Below are 7,902 nucleotides of genomic sequence, written 5' to 3' on the forward strand. Positions count from 1 at the left end.
GGGACATAGAGACAAATCCGGGGCCCACACAGACACTCTCACGCACGCAACAAACACACACACAAAAACTACCTGGACATGCGACATTTGCACACAACAGATTACAAGAAGACAGACATCCTTCAGATGTAACCACCACACACCACACTGGGTACACAAACATTGCACAAACATAAACACTAGACAATACAACATAACATGGAAATGCAGACTACATCCCAAAACACCACCACGAACAACAACACCTCGTAGGACACCAACAGGCAGCAGAGCACAAACAGACCAAAACAACACACTCGCCTCACCAACACTACCCTCAAACGCAACACGGACAGACAACTCCAACAGAGATACAACAAACACAAGACCACCCCCCCAAACCTGGACCTGCAATAGCTGCAATAGAATCATCACACGCAGACAAACCTCACTCAGATGCAACTCAACACACCCACACTGGATACACAGACATTGCTCCGGCATCACCACCCGCCAATACACAAACACGTGGACATGCAGAACACACACGCAAACAACAAACACCCCAACACCACAACCCCCGAACAACCCACAAAGAACAACACCCACCAACAAAAACAACAAACACACACTGACCATACTACAAATAAACATCAACGGCATCCAAAACAAGAAAACAGAACTAGAAGAACTCGCCTCACAACAGCACGCAGACATCATCACCATACAAGAAACCAAACTAGAAAAACAACACAACACACCTCGTCTCACCAACTACACCAGCATTAGGAAAGACAGAGAACACAAGGGAGGAGGAGGACTGCTCACATACATTCACAAATCAGTCACATTCACTCCCATGAACATCCCCAACAACATTAACACCAACACTACAGAAATTCAAACCGTAAAGATTCACATAACCAACCACAAAAGACTACACATATGCAACATGTATATACCCCCCAGAGATACCACCCGACCAGACCACGCCACAGAAGACACAGACATCACCAACACCTTCCAATACATAAACTCGCTGAACAACACCATTCTAACCGCAGACATCAACGCTCACTCAACACAATGGCACTCTCCCTACGACGACCACAGAGGCACCCTCATTGCAGACATACTACAGAACTCCCAACAAATCACTCTAAACGCAAACACACCTACCAGAAAACCTACAAACATCAACCAACAACCAACATCACCGGACATCACAACAGCCAGCAACAGCATCACAAACAGAACAACATGGACCACAATACACGCACTCAGTTCAGACCACCTTCCTATCAAAATCACACACAACACGCGTGCTCCTTTCCGCCTACAACAACACCTTCAAACTTACACAAATTACAGGAAAGCAGACTGGGAAGGATACACCTCTGAAATAGAATCAGCACTGGAGAACATAACCATACCTGACAACATCCACACAGCCAACACCATGCTCACAAACCTCATACTTACAGCAGACAAACACCACATACCCCACGGAAAAATAAAAAGCAAATCACTTCTCCTACCACAACACATCAGAACACTCATCAGCCAAAGAAACGACATCAGACAACAAAACCACCAAGACCCACGCATCACAGACCTAAACAAAGAAATAGACACACAAATCCAAAAACACAAACAAGAGCTATGGAAAGAACACTTAACGGATGCATGGAACCACAGACACAAACAATACATACTCTGGAACACAGTAACAAGACTATCTAACAAAGAACAAAAAGCACCAGAAAACACCACAATACAGTTCGGACAACACACGGCAATATCCAACAAACAGAAAGCACAAGCATTCAACAAACAATTCACCAACATAATACAACACAAAACCAACAGAACATACAGACAACTACAACGCAAAATACGAAAACTCAACACCACGCCCATAACCATCACAGAACAACAAGTCAAACAAGCACTGCAACGCTCCAAAAGCAACAACTCCACAGGCCCAGACAACATAAACATCAGACATCTGAAACACCTAGGCCCCAAAGCAATAACACTACTCACACACACTTACAACACATCACTCAACACCAACACCATCCCCGCAATATGGAAGACTGCAAAAATAATCCCAATACCAAAACCCAACAAAAACCACGCACTCGGCCCATCCTACAGACCAATAGCACTACTCAGCCCAATAGCCAAAACAATGGAAAAGGTAATACTACCCTTCATTACCAACAACACTCAACTACCCTCTCACCAACACGGCTTCCGAAAACAACACTCCACAACCACAGCACTACACCACATACACAACATCATAGCCACAGGTTTCAATCAACAAAAACCACCACAACGAACAGTTGCCATAGCCCTAGACATGTCCAAAGCCTTTGACACGGTAAACCTACACACACTCACAAACAAACTCAACAACACTAACACCCCAAACATCATCATCAAATACATCTTCAACTACATAAGGGGACGCAGACAATACACTCAATACCGGGGGGAAACATCAGAACATAGAAACACGAAAACGGGGGTACCACAGGGGGGAGTACTTTCACCAACACTATTCAACATATACATGGCAGACTTACCACAACCACCTCCAAATGTACACACAGTTACATATGCAGACGACATCACCATTCTATCCACACATGTCAAACCACAACAGGCACAACAACAAGTACAAAAATATCTCCACGACATATACAACTGGACAAAACAGAACCAACTCACACTCAACGCAGACAAAACCACCACCACTCTGTTCACACCGGATCCGGCAGAATACAGCAACAGGCTCACTTTACAAATAGATAACACCACCCTACCCACAGTCCGCGAACCCAAAATACTGGGATTAACATGGGACCCCAAACTCACCTTCTCAAAACACACACAACACACTCTAACCCGCGCCAAGCAATCAAACAAAATACTTAAAGCCTTAACAACCACTCACTGGGGAAAATCCAAAGAAACTATACTCACCACATACAAAGCAACCACACTCACACGCCTCGAATACGCAAACACTATATGGTCACCAACACTATCGGACACAAACAAGACAAAACTTCAGACCACACAGAACACAGCACTCAGAATAGCAACAGGATGCACACAAGACACAAACATACAACACTTGCATGAGGAAACAAAAACTCTCCCACTGAACATCCATCTAAAACTACACGCATCGCAAATCAGACAAAAAGCCCAACACCCAACCCACCCACTACACCCACTCACTCAACAACCACCACCACCCAGACAAAAGAAACAAACAATCTTCCACAACAACAACTACACACACAACAAAGACACAGCACCACAGGACACCAACAACGACACCATAAAACAGAACATGAAAGACATACACACCCACTTTGTACAAACACACTTGGACACCAGACAACACAACAAAGTAATACATGCACCAGCACCAGAAATAGACCCATCAGAGCAAGACCTACCACACAGAACCAGACAACTCCTAGCACAACTCCGAACCAACAAATCACCAGCCCTCCACTCCTACCTACACAACATTACACCGGACACACACCCAACACCACTCTGTGCGCTATGCGGCACGCAAGTGCACGACACACAACACCTGTTCACCTGCACAAACATACCCACCACACTGACTCCGGAGGACCTCTGGCGAAACCCAAGCGGAGTGGCGGCCCTGCTCGCCCGCTGGGCGGCGGAGGGGGGTCTGGGGATCCGGGAGACGGAGTGAGGGCCCGGTCCCCCAATGTCGGGGCACGGGTGGGGTCGACAACAACAACAACAACAACATCAACCTGCTGTAAATAATGCCTCCATTCATGATTGTAGAAACCCCAGAACGGTAAACATGTGATTATTTTATTTTAAAATATAAGAAGCCTATGTTTTGCAATTGTGCTCATTTTCATTGTATTGCACGACAAATATAATAGATGAGCCGGTTCGGGGACATCATCAACCAAGCTGCTGCTCCAATTGCAATGCGATATATTGTCCTGCTCTCCTAAATTCGCATCTACACCACAAATTATAACATCCTAACTGATTTAGCAACAACTGAAAATTCACATCATTATTTAGGGAGTTGCATAACTGTTGCATTATATGGTGCCCTATTCATTTTATTTAGTATAGCATACATATATAAAAGTGGAAAGATACTGCAGAGCTGTGCCATTACTCTTTATCTCTGTGTACATTATAAATAAACATCACCTACAGATACATTGGTAAAAATTGCTTGATTCCTTCTGTATACTGTAGATATTACAAAAAATGGCGGTAAATAATTGTGAAAGCTCAGAATCAGGTTTTAAAGGGTTAATTCTTTGCTGGGTGGAGCTCTTATCATGGAGCCAATAGGAGGTGTCCTCGGGTGGTGTCCGTCCCTCATTCAGCTCGGGTCCTCCACCAGAGGCCAGGAAGCCCGAGGGCCCAGCGCAGTACCCCCGCCGCTCCCAGCACCGCACACCTCCGGACCGAGATGTCCGACGCTGGTCCCGGGATCTGTCGCAACCACCCATCCAGTCCGGGGGTCACTGCCCCGAGCGCCCCGACCACCACAGGCACGACCGCCACCCCCACCCCCCAGGCCCTCCCCAGCCCCTCCCCGAGCCCCTGGTACCCCCCGAGCCCCCCATGCTCCCCCCTCCCGATGCCTCCACCACCTGGGACCGCCACATCCACCACAACGGCCCTCCTCCGCCCCCCATCCACGACCACGACATCTGGCTGGCTCGCCACCACCATCCCGCCAGTCTGGATCCGGAAGTCCCACAGGATCCCCGCTCCGCCACCCTCCACCACCCTCGGAGGTGCCCCCCACTCCGACCCCGGGGCCCCCAGTCCACACTCCGCACAGATGCCTCGGCAGACCACGCCAGCCACCTGGCCATGGCGCTCCACGCAGGCCCCCCCTGCCAGCATCCCACACCCCGCAGCCACGTGCCGGATCGTCCCAGGCGCCTCCCCGCACAACCCACACCCCGGGTCCTGTCCGGCGCGGCACATCCGGGCCTCGACGGCTCCGGCGCCCAAGGCCCGCTCCTGAGCAGCCAGGATGAGCGCCCCTGCGCTGTCCCCCAGGCCAGTCCCCTCCAGCCACCGATAGGACTTCTTGAGATCAGCCACCTCAGCCACGGTCCGGTGGCACATCCCGCGTAGGGGCCCGCCCCACCACGATGGTCCCCCCCCCAGCGCCCGTCCCTCCGCTCCCCACTTGGGGCAAAAAATGAGCACATAACACCATTCAGTGTGGGTCCTTGGGCAAGAGCCTTCACGCTAATGCGTACCTCATACAATGATGAGAGACAATAAAATGAATGACATGCCAGCTCAGACGTCGCCCGGCCAAACAAGGTCTGCGTCAGGTGCTGGGGAACCAGAGCACCTTGATGAAAAATGGAGCAGAGATGGGCAAGATGCAATAACATGGCTCTGTTGGAATGCTACTACTCAAGCAAGCCTAGTCAGAGAGGTTACATGGAGAGAATGTGGGCTAAATGGTTACTTCGAAACCCACAGTCACGGGTGGCCACGAAACAACTCGTAACTCAGTGTTCCAACATCCACAAACGGCAACTGCTGTCACAACTTGAGATTGATGAGGTACAACGCCGGTTCCATAGTGAGGGGCCCCAGGCTGCCAGATCAGAGGAGGAGTTCATACCAGAGTGAATGCAGATGATGAGATTGGGAGGCCAGCCCCAATGAATGAAATGCTGAGCGAGGCAGCAACTGACCTGAAAGCTAAGATCATGGCAAGAATGAAAGCTGGGAAACCTAGAATCCGATTACAACGGCTATGTGAAGTACCACCTGAAAGTCTCTTGGAAAGTGTGAATGCAGCACTGAGGGCAATCCTTACCGTAACGATCACGGAAATGAACTGATAATACGCTTCAGCATCAGTGATCCTTGAGATGCTTGGCTATAAGAGCAACCATGGAAGCCATGAGATACATTACCGACCATGGAAAAGACGGTTGGAGGCTAAGATCAAGGCGGCTCGGAAAGATGTGAGTCAATTGACTGAGGTCCAGAGAGGTGTGATGAAAAGGCCGATCCTGAGAGGTACATCCAGATGACCATATATGAAGCACTCGAAACAAAGGCTCCAAGCCTTGTCCAGCCGCCTAAAGCGGTACACGAAAGAGAATGAGGCCAGACGAATAAACAGGCTGTTTGCAACACAACCTGCGAAAGTGTACGCTCAGTGGCAGGGTCCTAACAACAGAGCTGATCCAGAGCGAAGCACGGAAGGGCATTGGTAGAGATACCAGGGGAGCCAAACATCAGCTCCTGGTTGACAGAACAGTCGCACAAGACTGCAGGTCCCGATGTACCAACCTGTGCACAGCCTGGATTGATTAAAAGAAAGCCTATGACTCGATGCCACATACATGGATCACTGAATGCTTGGATGTGTATGAGGTGAACAGGACCCTAAGAGCCTTCGTTGCGAACTTGATGAGGATGTGGAAAACCACACTTGAAGCCAATGGCAAGCCACTTACCCAAGTGTCCATCAAATGGGGCATATACCAAGGTGATGCACTCTCCCCACTGCTGTTCTGCATAGGACTGAACCCCCTAAGCCAAGTAATCACCAAGACAGGCCATGGATACCGCCTCAGAAATGGAGCTACAATCAGTCACCTCCTCTACAAGGATGACATGTAGCTGTTTGCTAAGAGCGAAAGGGACATAGACTCCCTGATCCACACAATCAGGATCTACAGCAGCGACATCGGGATGTCATTCGGGCTGGAGAAATGTAGTCGGATGGTGACTAAGAGAGGAAGGGTAGTCCACACTGAAGGCGTCTCACTCCCTGAAGGAACAATAGCAGACATTGAGGACAGCTACAAGTACCTCGGTATACCACAAGCCAATGGCAACCTCGAACTGGCAACAAGGAAAGCGGCTACGGCCAAATACCTCCAGCGAGTGAGGCAAGTCCTAAGAAGCCAGCTCAATGGCAAGAATAAGACCCAGGCAATAAACAGCTATGCCCTTGCCAGTGATCAGATACCCTGCAGGAAAAATAAGGTGGCCAAAGGAAGAGATTCAGACCACGGATGTTAAGACCCGAAAGCTCATTACCATGCATGGAGGGTTCCATCCCAAATCCAGCACCCTGAGACTGTACGCAAGCCAAAAGGAAGGAGGCCGGGGACTAGTGAGTGTGAGAGCCACTGTCCAGGATGAAACATCCAAGCTCCACAAATACATCAAGGAGAAGGCACCAGCGGATGACGTACTCAGAGAATGTCTCAGACAATGGGGAACAGAAGATGAGGTGCTGGAAGAGGGACCATCGTGGGAGGACAAGCCCCTACACGGGATGTACCACCGGACAATAACTGACGTGGCCAATCTCAAGAAGTCCTATCAGAGTTCTAGAGAGGGCTGGCCTGAAGGACAGCACAGAGGCACTCATCCTGGCTGCTCAGGAGCAGGCCCTGAGCACCAGAGCCATCGAGGCCTAGATATACCACACCAGCCAAGACCCAAGGTGTAGGTTGTGCAAAGAGGCACTTGAGACGATCTAACACATAACTGCAGGGTGTAAGGTGCTGGCAGGGAAAGCCTATATGGAACGCCATAACCAGGTGGCTGGCATAGTCTACCGAAACATCTGTGCGGAGTATGGACTGGAAACCCCATGGTCAAAATGGGAAACACCTCCGAAGGTGGTGGAGAATGACAGAGCGAAGATCCTGTGGGACTTCCAGATCCAGACTGACAAGATGGTAATGGCGAACCAACCAGATACCCTGATCATAGATAAAGGGCAGAGGAAGGCCGTTGTAGTGGATGTAGCGGTCCCAAGTGATGGAAACATCAGAAAGAAGGAACACGAGAAACTCGAGAAATCCCAAGGGCTCAGAGAGGAGCTGG

This window comes from Hippocampus zosterae, unplaced genomic scaffold, assembly GCF_025434085.1.
Source record: "Hippocampus zosterae strain Florida unplaced genomic scaffold, ASM2543408v3 HiC_scaffold_40, whole genome shotgun sequence".
In the NCBI taxonomy this organism is placed as follows: domain Eukaryota; kingdom Metazoa; phylum Chordata; class Actinopteri; order Syngnathiformes; family Syngnathidae; genus Hippocampus; species Hippocampus zosterae.